Here is a 15,505-nt window from a genome sequence, read left to right on the forward strand (position 1 = left end):
GCCCGAGGGCGGGGCAGGGCGGGGTGGCTGCTGTTCGTTCCTCAATGGGCTCGGGCGGCGCGCTGCCGCCGGCACCTAAGCCGGCGTGGGTAAGTGAGGAGACCCCGTCCCGCGGTGCTGGGATGGGTCCCGGCCTGGGGGCGCGGCGCGGCGCGGGCCCGCTTTCCCCAGCGGGGTGTAGCCCCGTGGCGCGAAGGTCGCTACAGCTCCGCACTCCCGGGCCCGCGGGGAGCTGGAGCCCGCTGGGGAAGGGGCTGCTGCGCGCCCGCGGCCAGGCCGGTCCCCGCCGAGGGAGGTGGCGGGGGGCAGGGCCGCTCCTCGCGTCCGTGCCCATCTCCGCGGCGTCGGGTGCCTGTCCCCGGGCTCCGGGCGGGGGTCGTTGAGTCCCAGGGCCGCTCGGGGGCCCTTTACATCCGCGTGTGGCCAGCGCCACCCTAGGCGCTTCCCGCTTGTTCGTGTTGCAGCGCAGCCGGGGAGCGCCCGAGCAGCGATCCCCGGGGCAGGCACCTGGGCCCCGCTCTAGATGGCCGCTTCCCCGCTGCCCAGCTCCAGCAGCGCCTTTCCTCCCCAGGGCTGTGGGGGCACAGGAGGTGCCCAGTGTCGCTGGTCTGCTCGCTCTCCCCGCCCACCCCCCGTGCGGCTTCGCGTGTGTAGCATGAACAGACACCGTGGTGAAAGGCAGCGCTAGGGCTGCTTCCTAGGGACCAAGTGCTGATCTTAACCAGGGAGCTAGAGGTTACTTCTGGAGGAGAAAGCGAACTCTTACTTTCACAAAACTCCCCTGAATCGGTAACCGCGTGTTTGAGGTGGGTGACCCTGGGCTTTGTTCCGTAAACATGATCACTCACAAGATGTCACGTCTTTATTCCTTAATTGTAGAGTCAGCCTGAGGACAGTGGAATGACAATACACTAGAGTGATGCACAGATTTACAGACTGAAACCCTTTAAAGACTATTGCATGAATGTGTTTGCAAAATCTTAGTTGAACTTATAAGAAATAAAATTAGACTAATAAAGATTCTTGGGCCACCAGGTGATTTTCTCCAAGTATGCAATCAGATAACTTGGATACAATCCTAATGTGTTATTGCAAAGAAACCGAAGTGAGCTGTAGCTCACGAAAGCTTATGCTCAAATAAATTGGTTAGTCTCTAAGGTGCCACAAGTACTCCTTTTCTTTTTGTGAATACAGACTAACACGGCTGTTACTCTGAAACCCGAATTTCCATTGGCTTTTCAGGACACTTCAGCATTTCCCAAACATATTCTGTCTATCATCTAGCAAATTAAACATATTTTCTTTCAAACATAGTAGGCATAATCATTAGGCTTGATGTCCTGCTCTCACCTACTTTGTGGTTAGCTGACTCCAGGTATGTCTATGCTACAGGGTCACAGCCATGGCACTGCAGTTGTACCACTGTAGTGTAGACACTCCTATGTTGCCAGAAGGGATTTTTCAAGTGAAGTAGATAATCTACCCCTCTAACAGACGGTAGCTAGGTTAACAGTCCACCTGGCTGCATCTAAAGTGGGGGTGAGGTTGTCCTAAATTTTTGCCCTGTGAGACTGTTTTCGCAGCCCTGAGTGATGTAGCTTGGTTAACCTAAGTTTTAGGTGTAGACCAGACCTCGGAGAGAATTATCCATGGAACTTTCATCTTTGTTGCATTGGAGAGGTGCTCAAAGATAACTGTCCAGGTTTTGCAGCAACCAGCTGGAACCCCATTTCAGAACAGTATTGTATAAATGAATTTATATGGAGCTGTACTGACATCAGTTTGCAATGTGATATGGTAACAAACAGGCCAATGCACCTTTTGAATGCGTACAGAGAAACATGGAGCAAGGAGGCAATGATAGTCCTGGGTGTAATCATACCTCATAGTACTTTGGGTTTTGGGTGCCATATTATTAAAAAGATGCTCACAAAGAGGAACAGATTTAGAGAATATCAGTGGAAGATATTGGGGTTATAAAGATTGATTTGCAGAAAGAATAAAAGAGCTAAGCAAGGCTTGAATAATAGCTTAGGTGTCACTGAGTCTGAGGATTTTGAAGGATGTAAAAACAAAAGATGAAGAAGAATTATTTATAGTAATACAAGATGGGGTATATTTCTGTATGGAGACAAAATTAAGGGGAACTCTCAGATAAATTCGGGAAAAACTTTGACCTTTCTCAAACTGAAATTGTTTACAAAGGGAAGTAATGTAAATTAGGCTGGACAAAACAATAGAAATATATTAGGGCTGTCAAGCAATTTAAAAAAATAATCTCAATTAATCGTGTGATTAATAAAATCATGTGATTAATCACACTGTTCATAGAATACTTTTTATTTAAATATATTGATTTCAGTTACAACACAAATATAAAGTGTACAGTGCTCACTTTATTTTTATTACAAATATTTATGTGCACTGTAAAAAACAAAAGAAATAGTATTTTTCAGTTCACCTCATACAAGTACTGTAATGCAATCTCTATCATTAAAAAGAAAAGGAGTACTTGTGGCACCTTAGAGACTAACCAATTTATTTGAGCATGAGCTTTCGTGAGTTACAGCTCACTTCATCGGATGCATACTGTGGAAACTGTCTGCGAATACAGACTAACACGGCTGTTACTCTGAAATCTGTCATTACAGTTGAACTTACAAATGTAGAATTATGTACAAAAAATAACTGCATTCAAAAGCAAAACAATGTAAAACTTTAGAGCCTACAAGTCCACTCAGTCCTATTTCTTGTTCAGCCAGTCACTTAGACAAACAAATTTGTTTTCATTTGCAAGAGATAATGCTGCCCACTTCTTGTTTACAATGTCACCTGAGAGTTAGAACAGACATTTGCATGGCACTGTTGTAGCCGGCGTTGCAAGTTAGTTATATGCTAGGAGCGCTAAAGATTCATATGCCCCTTCATCTCTAACCACCATTCCAGAGAACATGAGTCCATGCTAGTGACGGGTTCTGCTCAAAAATTATCCAAAGCAGTGCAGACCGCTGCATGTTCACTTTCATCTTCCGAGTCAGATGCCACCAGCAGAAGGTTGATTTTCTTTTTTGATGGTTTGGGTTCTGTAGTTTCCACGTTGGAGTCTTGCTCTGTCAAGACTTCTGAAAGCATGCGCCACACTTCGTCCCTTTCAGACTTTGGAAGGCTCTTCCGATTCTTAAACCTTGGATCGAGTGATGTAACTATCTTTAGAAATCTTGCATTGTTACCTTCTTTGCATTTTGTCAAATCTGCAGTGAAAGTGTTCTTAAAATTCACAGCATGCTGGGTCATCATCCGAGACTTCTATAATATGAAATATATGGCAGAATGTGGGTAAAACGGAGCAGGAGACCTACTATTCTCCCTCAAGGAGTTCAGTGAAAATGTAATTAACGCATTTATTTTTTTAATGAGTGTCGTCAGCATGGAAGCATGTCCTCTGGAATGGTAGCCAAAGAATGAAGGGGCATACGAAAGTTTAGCATATCTGGCACATAAATACCTTGCAGTGCCAGCTACAGAAGTGCCATGTGCACGCCTGTTCTCACTTTCAGGTGACGTAAATAAGAAGCAGTTATCAGTATCTCCCGTAAATGTAAACAAATGTGTTTGTCTTAGCAGTTGGCTGAACAAGAAGTACGACTGAGTGGACTTGTAGGCTGTAAAGTTTTACATTGTTTTGTTTTTGAGTGCAGTTATGTAACAAGCAAAATCTACATTTGTAAGTTACACTTTCATGATAAAGAGATTGCATTATGGTACTTGTAAGAAGTGAATTGAAAAATACTATTTGTTTATCTCTTTTCACAGTGCAAATATTTGTAATAAAAATAATCAAAGTGAGCACTATACACTTTGTATTGTGTGTTGTAATTTAAATCAATATATTTGAAAATGTAGAAAAACATCCAAAATAGTTAATTTCAATTGGTATTCTATTGCTTAACAGTGCAATTAAAACTGCAGTTAATTGCAATTAATTTTTTAAATCGTGATTAATTTTGTTTAGTTAATCACGTGAATTAACTGCAATTAATTGACAGCCCTAAAATATATTCTTGCCAGGAAGATGGGGCCGGATCAAGTTATACGTTTTTTCCATGTTGAACTTCTGAATCTGTGACATGAAATATTTATTTTACACTCAAGGTCAGAGCGCTTCAAGAGGGACTTTCTCATATCAGTGGAATCATATAATGGATCAGGGCACGTGAACTTTTAAGGCTCTGTTTTCATGCCTTTTTAACCTTGATACTTTTCAGTCTTTGTCTCATTCCAATGTGAATTTTTGAAATTTGAAAATAACTAGTTCAGCTGTCTGTGTTTATGGTGCTATGAAAAATTGTTTCCTGCTTTTTGAAAAGGGGTCTTTTATACACTTAATTTAAAAGCAGTGATTTGTTTTTAAAAGTCCAAACTTGTAGTGGGCATAACTTTCCTTGATGGCTGGTGTGTGTGATATGTTGGACAGATTGAGCTTATAAGTATATTTAGAGGTTAATGAATGTGAAGAGTATCTGCATTATGAATATGGTTTAGATATCTGCAATTTGTGCCAGACATCAGCTCATTGTAGTGTTTGGCAGCACAGCTGCTAATATCTTTGTATCTTGACCAGATTTCTTTTTGGACCCTAAGGCTGCCATGGCACCATGGTATGTACTCCATGAAAATAGTTTTTTCGCCACATAGCAGTGATTAGCAGCCTTTCCACCCATTAAATGACTTGGGTCAGGATTGTTTTTGAACTAGTTAATGCACAGTGTTCACTCCTTTCAGTCATAAAGTACTGGCACCAAAAAATCCACAACTTATTTTTTTCTTTAGAAACATTTCTGCATGAAGAATAGAGTTAATATCTTGCCTATTTTTGCATAATATGAAACTGCCTCATTGGAGGGGGGCGGAATACCTAAAAGAAGGATTGATTGTAGCAGATAAGTCTAAACAGGTGCATGTACCATCATTAGAGCCCTGCGCTGATACAAAATTTGGATCCGCGTACATCAGCAATCTGCAAAGATGATCTGCGGATATCTGCAGATATAAAGTGGGGATCTGCGGATATCTGCAGATATAAAGCGGGGATCTGCGGATTTGCAGGGCTCTAACCATAGTGTACACAATGGTTACACAGCGCACATAAGTAATCTCTTCCTAAATTTGAATGGTATTCACTATCATGGCTTTTTTGTGGAGTACAAATACTTATGTACAATAGAACCTCAGAGTTATGAATACCTCCGGAATAGAGGTTGTTTGTAACCTGAAATATTCCTAACTCTGAACAAAACATTATGGTGATTCTTTCAAAAGTTTACGACTGAATATTGATTTAATATAGCTTTGAAACTTTACTATGCAGAAGAAAAATGCTGCTTTTATGCATCTTAATATAAATGAAACCAGCACAAAACCGTTTCCTACCTTGTCAAATCTTTATTTAAATTTTCCCTTTATTTATTTAGTAGATTATATTTAACATGGTACTGTATTGTATTTGCTATTTTATTTTATGTCTCTGCTGCTGCCTAATTGTGTACTTCCAGTTCCAAGTGAAGTCTGTGGTTGACTGGTCAGTTCATAACTCTGAGGTTCTACTGTATTTTAAAATAGGCATAAACAGGGAAGCACAGTATTTTTATTTACTTTGGTGTCTTATAATACCCTTTCGATCTGTTCTGCCAACTTGAGCGTATGTTTCTCTCAATTCTCTTTGCTTTCTATGATACACATGGAATGCTCTCCTTGAGCTAATTTCTAATCCGACTTGACGTTTCTCCTCAAGATCCACTTCTTCTGTGACACCTGTAATTAATAAGCCAAATACTGATGACTAGGTTGAGCCACAGATGGGGATAGCTGATTTTCATTTATAAAAGGTGAAAGAGGCATTCTAAGGATTTTTGAACCATCAGGTTGTGTAGTAGTGTGATATTTTTGCTGTTACTTCCCACTTCCTTCATTTTACACGTTTGTAAGCAAGACAAAATCTAATTTGAAAGTCTTTGTCTCCAAAATTGTCTTCCTGTGTTTGAGGAGCACTTAATACAGTAGGGCTGTGAACCAGACCATTGTTGCTGATGGAACCTTATTTTTGCATTCCTCCACTTTGAGGTTTTTTGGTGTGCAGCCATATAGTAACCAAATATTTTCTTTTACAAACACAGAATAAACTATTTGTATTTAATGATTATTTACTCAGATTGCCTCCTAAATCACTGGAAGGATTTTGCTTAAAGCTTCCAAAATATGTTACCACTGGGAAGAGACCAAACATGGAAAACTTCAGCTCCAAAACTGAATATTTTAGGGAAAAAAAAAAAAACCTATAGTGAGAGCTACCAGTTGCCTGTCTGTCAGAGAGTAGAAATCCTAGTGTAGCTATGTCCATCCTCCCCATAGTGACTCCAAAAGCTCTGTTTTCCAGAAGCAAGCTTTGTGGAGTGTGGGATAGAACCATGATCCACACAGCTTGGTGCGGTTCTGAGTCCAGAGTTCTGTTACTGCAATAGTTGCTGATTCATTGTTATCTAGAATGTTTCACTTAACCTCTCTGCACTTCAATTTTCCTATCTGAAATGATGGTAAGGTTACTATGAATACTACTTCTCTCATTCTAAATGAAAAGGGATGTGAAAGTGCTAAGTTATGACATGCATCTTGAACCGTTGGCTCCTCTCCTCTTGGCTGTAGATGCCAGTATGATGATTGCTGAAACATAGAATGGTCTGGTCTTGTATTTAATTTAGGGAATGGGAATATTAGGGGACAGTAAAGTTTATTTCCACAGTTTCTTGTCTTCAAATATGAGGATGTCTTTTTACAATGTTTAGATGCTTTAAAAATTTATATGTATTTTTCTTAAATCTACTTCGCCAAGGTGTGTCATGGCTGAGTGTTGATATGTGAAAGAGATCTTGGGATAACAGAAACATCTGTTTGGCTTAGTGTTTCCCCCATCTTAAGAGGGGATCTGATGAATATTGCACTGTACTTCTTGATTAAAGAAGTAAAGCAGCTCCATAAACTAGTAGGGCTTGGCAGATTTGGTGTATTGGTAACTCGTGTTTCCGTACAGTTCAGTTGTGCCTGTCATGCCCTGGAAAGACAAATATTTGTTATATGAATGTGACAGGTTCCCTGCGGGGTGCCACCTGAAACTGGGGAACCACTGAGCCCTCTGACCCACTGGCCTGGGTCCCTCTCTCACTGTGCTGCTGTGACAAGCTGCAGACACGCTCCTGGTTTTAAACTTCCACCAGTATACACGTAGGTGGGGACACACCCAGCTGCAGTTACATGCAGGCTCTCTGACCAGCCACTGCATGTGAACCAACAATAGAGAGGCTACAGCCAAAATAACCACCAGCTTCCCAGCCTAGGACCCCAGAGTGGTACTGTCCAGTCCTGGTCCAAATCCCAACCAGTATCAATTTATTATCCAGTTCACCACCGCCTCAATGTGGAGAGGAAATGCAACAGCTTTTGCCCTTTGAGCTACGATTTCCCATGTACTTTACTCCAACTCACTGGTTTAGATAAAGCAAAAACAAGTTTATTAACTATAAAAGATAGATTTTAAGTGATTATATGTGATAACAAAGAGATCAAAGCAGATTACCTAGCAAATAGACAAAAACACAAACTTAAGCCTAAAATACTAGAAAGATAGAGTATAAATTAGCAAATTCTCACCCTGGCTGATGATACAAGCAGGCTGCAGATTCTTAAGGGACAAGCTGCATTGGCTTTACAGCTTGGAATCCCAGGTTTTTCACATACAGGCTAGAAATCCCTTTAGCCTGGGTCCAGCACTTCCCCTGGTTCAGTCTTTGTTCCTCGGGTGTTTCCAGGAGTCGTCTTGGGTGGAGAACAGCAAATGATGTCACTCCCTGCCTTATATAGCTTTAGCATATGGCGGGAACCCTTTGTTTCAAAACTTGGTTCCCAGACCGGTTTGTGGAAAAATACTGACATCCCAAGATAGAGTCAGAGACATGTTGTGTTATAGCAGCCATTGCTTACCCGATGGCCAAAGCGTTCACAGGAAGGCTAAGTTCTTCCATGGTCCATTGTCTTTGCTGATGGGCCATCAGCACTGTCTGGCTGCTTCACTGTTGTACCAGAAAGGCTAGTTGTGGGTGTCACTAAGAATAAGCACGGCTCAAATACAGATACTTATTCAATATTCTTAACTTTAGATACAAAAATGGTACGTGCATACAAATAGGATAGTCATATTCAGCAAATCATAACTTTTCCAATGACATCTCACGTGACCTGTCTTGTATAAAATTCATCATAATTATGCCATGATTATATCATAATGACACTGTGAAGAGTATGGGGTGCACTGTCACAGTGAAGTTTGATAGAGGAAAGCCATATTGTATGTTTAAATTGTTCAGTTTTGCTGAGAAGATTTAAGGAAGCAGTATGATACTCCAGTCCAGAAACAGCCTGCTGGTACTCAAGTGTAGCTACAGGTTTTGTGTAACATTCTCATCTCAGGTGTGTGTTTAACTTAAGGTTAAATAGAATTTTGCTATTTCTTATTGGAGTATATTTAGATTCTGTACGTTGTCCAGATGAGTTGTTGCTCATTTGTAGCATTTCTCTCTATAGTGTTGGCCGTGAATATCATTCTGTACCTCTCCTTTCTGATTGAGAATTAGAATGTAGCATTCATTGGGAGGGCACTGAGGAGATTACATTACAAGCAGCAGTCTGTTGATGAAATACAGCACTAATACAAGCATATTTATTTTAAATTGGATACATCTAGTTTAGTAGCTGAAAGACTTTAATTCACATACTTTGCTTTTTCACATTCCTATTTCCGTATCAAATTGTTGTGGGAAATTTTTTGGCTTGTATTCTCACTCTTTTCATTCTCTCTAGTTTGGGTCCTCTCTGTTTCAGTCAGATACAAGTGGGGAAGGGGACGTTGACTTCACTTTTTATTCAGAATATTTCCCCAGGGCCCAACAGGAAATTAGATTTAAACTGACTAGGCTTGTCTGTTTCAATATGGTGCTTCTGTGGTTTCCCCCGTCCTTGCTCTTACATAGCTCTTTACTTTTTTTTCCTTAAGCACCAGACAAAAAGTAATAGTTGCAATACTCTGTAAACAGAGTGGTTTTGAAAAAATCAGGATATCCACAATCAGTGTCCAGCATAGACCCTTGTTTCTAAATGACTGGGGAAAAAATGGCTTTAATGAATGAAAGCGTTAACTTCTGAATAGAGTTCTTCCTAATATACAGTTTCCCTCTGTTAATGGCATTGTGAAATAATCCACAGCTCAGTGTGGATTGTTACACAGTTTGATGCAACAACAAGTTGTCTTTGACATCAGGTTGAGAAGAAACAGCACAGGCTTTACTAGGTATTTTGTTTGTTCGGTTGTGGCCCACAGGCTCTTGGAAACAAGCTCTTTATAGCCAACTTGTTGACTTCAGTTGCATATTAATTTAATTCCTCAACTAGTGTGTGTGAGATGTAAAAAGAAAAATTTTAGAGAAGTTTGTCAACTTTAAACATGTTGTGCTCACACAGTGTTTTATTGGTTGTGATTATTTCTGTAGCATTAAGCAAAGAGCTGCTATTTTACTATCTATGGAAGATGGGAATGAACTTTTTAATTTGCCTTTGAAAAGTACGTATCTACCAATGAGAGTTGAAGATTCTTGATTTGGGGGTTCTTGACCCATAATTTCTTGGCTATTCGTAGATTTTTGTGTGAATTTTCTATCACTTTTTTATAATAGTTATTGTATCTCATTTACTGGATTAAACTCATTTAATTCTTTTTTGTATGCTGTAGTAAATTTTTCTAAGTTAACTAATTCTGTATTGAAAATTCCTTTTTTTCATCAAAACTGCATATCAGAAATTCCTAAAATAAGTCTGCATGGCTGGAGGGGGTTGTCAGGGTTCCCTCCCCACTCTGAACTCTAGGGTACAGATGTGGGGACCCAAATGAAAGCTTATTTCTACCAGCTTAGGGTAAAACTTCCCCAAGGCACAAACTTTTTCCCCTTGGGGGGTACGCTGCCACCACCAAGTGATTTAACAAAGAATCAGGGAAAGGACCACTTGGAGTTCCTATTTCCCCCAAGTCTTACACCTCCTTTCCTGGGGAGGCTTTAGAATAATATCCTAACCAATTGGTTACAAAGTGATCACAGACCCAAACCCCTGGGTCTTAGGATCATAGAGAAATCAGTCAGGCTCTTAAAAGAAACAGAACTTGATTAGAAAGAAAAAAGGTAAAAGAAGCACCTCTGTGAAATGAGAATGGAAGATAATCTTACAGGCAGTCCGATTCAAAACACAGAGAATCCCTCTAGGCAAAACCTTAAGTTACAAAAAGACACAAAAACAGGAATACACATTCCCTCCAGCACAGCGAATTTCACAATTCAAAACAAAAGCAAAATCTAATGCATTTTCTAGCTAGATTACTTACTAACTCTATAGGAGTTGAATTGCTTGCTTTCTTGATCTGTCCCCGGGCAGAGGCATCACACAGACAGACAGACAAAGCCCCGCTCCCCCAGATTTGAAAGTATCTTGGCCCCTTATTGGTCAGGTGCCAGCTAGGTTACTTGAGCTTCTTAATCCTTTACAGGTAAGAGGATTTTATAGCACTGTATACAGAAAGGTGGTTACCCTTCCCTTTATATTTATGACAGGGGTTAGTAGTAGGATAGACATTTTTTAGTTCTTTTAAAAGATCCTATCCATGTAATTAATGTCTGGCAGATGTTTGACACATCTTGGGCACTATTTTAGTGTGTTAAACATTTTTGTAATGTTGTTATGGGAAGATTAATATCAAAGTGGCACAATCAGTATTTAATTACTTGAAATGGATCAGAGATCTTAAAATGTCAGATCTATTCTTAAAATTGTGGTAAACTAGTGGGGAATGTACACCACTTTCTGTGTTTCTGATAGAAAGAAAAGGAGTACTTGTGGCACCTTAGAGACTAACCAATTTATTTGAGCATGAGCTTTCGTGAGCTACAGCTCACTTCATCGGAAAGCTCATGCTCAAATAAATTGGTTAGTCTCTAAGGTGCCACAAGTACTCCTTTTCTTTTTGCGAATACAGACTAACACGGCTGTTACTCTGAAACCTGTGTTTATAATGTGTCTTATTACCATGTAAGATATATGGAACTTTACAACAAGTAAAGCACTGAATGTGCCCTGGATGGTAATATTTTCATAACCATTTTTGTTCACTCTGTTTTGTCCCTCTTTCCATCTTGCCTGCCTTCCTCCCCTTGCAAATTTTTCTGATTGTGTGGATTTGAGAAGATGCTTTTACTGGGGGGTAGGCCTTATTAAAAGTGTAATTCTTGCATTTCAATCTGCCTTTGGTTTGATCCCCTATAGTAAGAGGTTCTGCATCCGTAATTCTGGCACTTAAAATAGTCCCTTAAACCTGAGAGCCTTATCCTGAGTTGTTCTAGTTGAAGCTTCCCTATGGAGTACAGTCCTCCTGAGAACGAAGTCATGACTTTATCCAAGCTCTACATATTGTACTGCTCGGCTCCCTCATTTGGCTCCACATCAGCAGCAACCTAACAAACCTTATCTTTAGTCTTCTGTTACATCATCAACTATGTTGCAAAACTAGAATTTTTAGTCAAATAAAACTCCATAGCAGTGGGAAAGAAATCATTGCATGTGGCAGATGAGGAAAGTGAAGTGGTAAGGAGAAACATTTTATTTTCAGGCTTTTAAGAAGCTTTTGGAAACATATGAGCTTAAGCAAACATAATTGTCAGCTTCTTTCTGAATAGAGGAGTAAATAAAGTTCCAAAGGCAAAAACTTATAGTTGTATAATACTGACTGCTTTTAAATGCTGTCAAATGCCTGGGTTTGGTCAGTGTGTCTACCCTTGTTTTAATTGTGTTATCAATAAGTTACTGCACTTATGAATCTGATGTGCTCTGTACATGTGCTTTATTACACTGTGAAGCTGGCTTTTTTCAGACCACAGAACATATTTGACAGTAAGTGTCAAATATTTCTAACACTTGGTTCTTGACAATGGCATAGTTGTCCCAGTGAATAGTATGCATCTTGAATACAATTTTTGACAACTTACAGAGGGTATCTAAATAACATACCTGCCATCAATACTGTTCTGTTGTTGTTCTCCCCGCATGGATAATTTAGGCTGAAATGACCTGTAAATAGCAACAGGTGAATTTCAGTCTTCAGAATTTGGATAGATCCCTTAATTGCTACATACAGTTGCAGTCTCTGCTTTAGTTCCTGACCACTCGAGTTGTACGTCTCTCTTTTTTTCCGCGGAATTTGAATGGGAGAGAACTGAAGGAAACTCTTAAGTCTGACCAACTTCCCTCTGATTAGAACTGAAACCAGATGATGGGTACCTGCTTTTAAAAGCAAACTAAATCAAATTCCCCTAATTATTAAGGGTGTATGACTTTTGTAAAAGTCAGAAGTTTTAATTCCAAAATGTAAGTGAAATTACGTTTTGACAGTAATAGTGTAATTTTTGATTTAGGAAGTATTTGTGTAGGTAACATACTTTACCAACAATGCTTAGCCATTACTAGGAATATGATACAGCCCTTCATGAGAGAGAACAAAAGGACATATATACTGTAATTTTAATTTTTTTAAAAGTGATGGTTAACCCCCTGTAGAATGCAGTAGAGGTAATGTTACGTTACTTTCCTGTGTGTCCACACTAGCAAAATTAGTACCCCATCTCAGCAACCAACAGTAATGGCACAGATGCAACAGTACTTATCTTTTTGGTTTAATCAGGGTTTCATAAGAGCAGTAAAATCCAGAGCCATTTCCACACGAGCACATGCACCTTTACTACTAATGGTGCAGCTGCTTTGTTTCTGGCAGTTGCTGAAATACTAACTTTTATGTAGGTGAATATGGTAAATCCCAAGTTGAATTCCTGTGGAGGTTTCTGGGAATAGGGAAAACTGCTGAAGGGAAGTGGATTTGAATCAGGAAGATTCGGTTTTACATTGGATTATAATTCCTATTTTGGAGTACATTTGGAGAAGAGGGAGGTGGCATTGTATTCCAAAACTCCTATGGCGCTTCACTGAAGTAAAAAACTCAGAGGTTTGATTTGGCTGTTTTATTGCTGAATGTTTGAAGGTCTATATCACTAGAACACACATCCCTAGTTTGGGTAGGATTAAGTTTGCGTATATGTATTTTATTTCTGGTTTTGATTTATTAGTTTGCTGTGTTATTCCTGGTACATGCTTAGGTGCGAAATAGTTTGGTATGCTACTGCTATGCATGGTCAAGAAATGAACTGTGGAGAGCATAAACAGGAAGTGCCAAGGCTTGTAACTTAAAGCAGGAAGTATGAACATGATGTGCATTCTGTTGACGTTCCCTTTGAAGGAATTTTACCATTGCTAGGTATCTTCTGCAAAACCACAATTTTTCACTAGTACAGCTATTTACAGATTAAACTGTAAAACAGAATGCCTATTTGTCAGTCAAGGTATAAGGGGTACATACAGTCTAACTTGGTGCACCTTGAAAGCATACTGTATTGAGGAACAGGAGAGAGTTGTTGAAGGTTCTCAAAGGTCCACAGGAGATACCTCTTACCTTAAAGGTCTAACTTGCTCCTCTCTGGGTGAGGAGGTGACAGCTGCTCCAGTAACATCTCCTGATGACTTCAAGTTCTTTCAGGAGTTACTGGGAATGATAGAGAGCAGATAAATTGACACTCTCCATTCCAATCTGCCAGACAGATTGGCAATGCAAATAAATGGAGTCATAGAAGCCTGCAAAAGGCCTATGGCAGACTTCAGCCTCTCTACTTCCAATGTGAAATGTGCAGAAGAAAAGATACCAAGTCACTCAAAAGGTATTTGAGTAGTTCTACTTGTATCCGACTCCTAGCTCCCTAGTGGTATCTGCAGCACAGGACAAATCCAAGCAGACAGGACCACCTAAAACCACACTCCTGAGGACAAAGATCCCTAGAGATTTGACCTCTTAGGTAGAAGGACCTACACTCGGGCATCTCTTCAACTACAGACAATCAACTCTCAAACCCTATTTGCTAAATACGACTATTTAGCCTGGGACAGAGTATAACTGTTCATTGAGCTCCCCTAGGAGGCTAGGGCTGACCTGATAGCCATTGTTTAAGATGAACAATTAGTAGCCAGAACTTGGCTCCAAGTGGCCTAGGTGTTCCATGGCCATAGATATCACCATGAGAAGGGCATCTTTATTACAATCCTCAAGGATTCTCAGAAGTCCAAATGACTAAAGAAGATCTCCTCTTTGAAAGTCCAGATCTATTGAGCTCCTGCATGGATGAGTTCTTGCATATTGTAAATACTCTAGAGCTGCTCTGATGTTATGCTTAGAAGAAGCAAATGGAATCTTTTTAAAGGGGATAAAGCAATAGGCTGCGTTTATGAAATTTAAGCATTGAAATCAGCATATGTTTCCATACGCATGCACATCTAAAGGTTCAGCAGCTGGATCTTATAGTTACCAGTCCTTAGTGTTGCTCAGTCATTTCCAGTGGCCAGCTGAAACTGCACATGAGGGAGGGGGAGCTGGGCTCTGTCAAACGTGTTCGAAGCTCCGATGTTGATGCAGAACGAACCCAAAGTCCCATGGCAATACGCCCTTCTTTTATAGTGATAAGTCCCCATACAAGTCTATGGACCTTGCTGTGTCACACCAGAGCTGTCAATCACGAGGTATTCAATGTTGCTCTGTTGAGCATTATTCTGAGTTGTTACTTAGGAGGATCCACAGCTGTTTCTTATCTGTCCCTTTGGCTCAACTCCTTTTCTCGTCCTTGGGGTGTATGCCTTTGCTTTAGGGTGGTCGATCTGCCATCCAGGTGATTGATGGTAAAGTTGGTGCCTCTTGACTCCTCCACTCCCTTCCTGACCATCCGGCCCAGTCATCCTTTCTCAGTTAATCACCATACATTCTTCACTCACACCAAACAGTAAATAAGGCAATTACAGCCATAAAACTTCTATCCTTCTGAGAGCAAATGTTAACACAATCAGCAAAGAATAAACTCAGAATAATTTCTTCTTACTAATTCAAGGCTACAATTTCTTCTTGCTAATTCAAAGCTAGCAAAATGGAGTATAAGGCAAAATAAGCAAAATGGAGTACACTTGTACTTGAGACAGTTTCTTCCCATTAGGCTTTTGGTCTACACTGAGATCCCTGGATGTCTGTATACCTGCTCCCAGGAGAAGACCCTCTAAGATAACAGGGACAGTTCAGAAAGTTTCCTCCTATCAGCAATAGTGCTTTATAGACTATCGCCACCTCCCCTTTGAACTCTTATCTAAGTGCTTTCTTCACCATCTCACTCTTAAGTCTTCCTGGTGGCCATCACCTCAGCCAGAAACATTAGTGAGATTCAGGCCCATATAGACGCTTTTCCCGGGATAAGATGATGTCTGGGTGTAGGCTTTTTGT

General features: G+C 40.3%; 1 protein-coding gene across 5 annotated transcripts in view; it reads left to right on the forward strand.

Annotated features, from left to right (window-relative positions):
• The window catches only part of PPIP5K2 (diphosphoinositol pentakisphosphate kinase 2), a 99,094-nt gene continuing 83,589 nt past the window's right edge, over positions 1–15,505 (forward strand). The window contains exon 1 of one of the 5 annotated variants that reach the window (XM_074952907.1): positions 1–89. The gene's annotated coding sequence lies outside the window, so the exon portion shown is untranslated. The remainder of the gene's footprint in view (positions 90–15,505) is intronic. The other 4 variants (XM_074952910.1, XM_074952909.1, XM_074952911.1 and 1 more) reach the window with 4 other exon arrangements.

Source organism: Natator depressus, chromosome 5, assembly GCF_965152275.1.
Source record: "Natator depressus isolate rNatDep1 chromosome 5, rNatDep2.hap1, whole genome shotgun sequence".
NCBI lineage: Eukaryota > Metazoa > Chordata > Testudines > Cheloniidae > Natator > Natator depressus.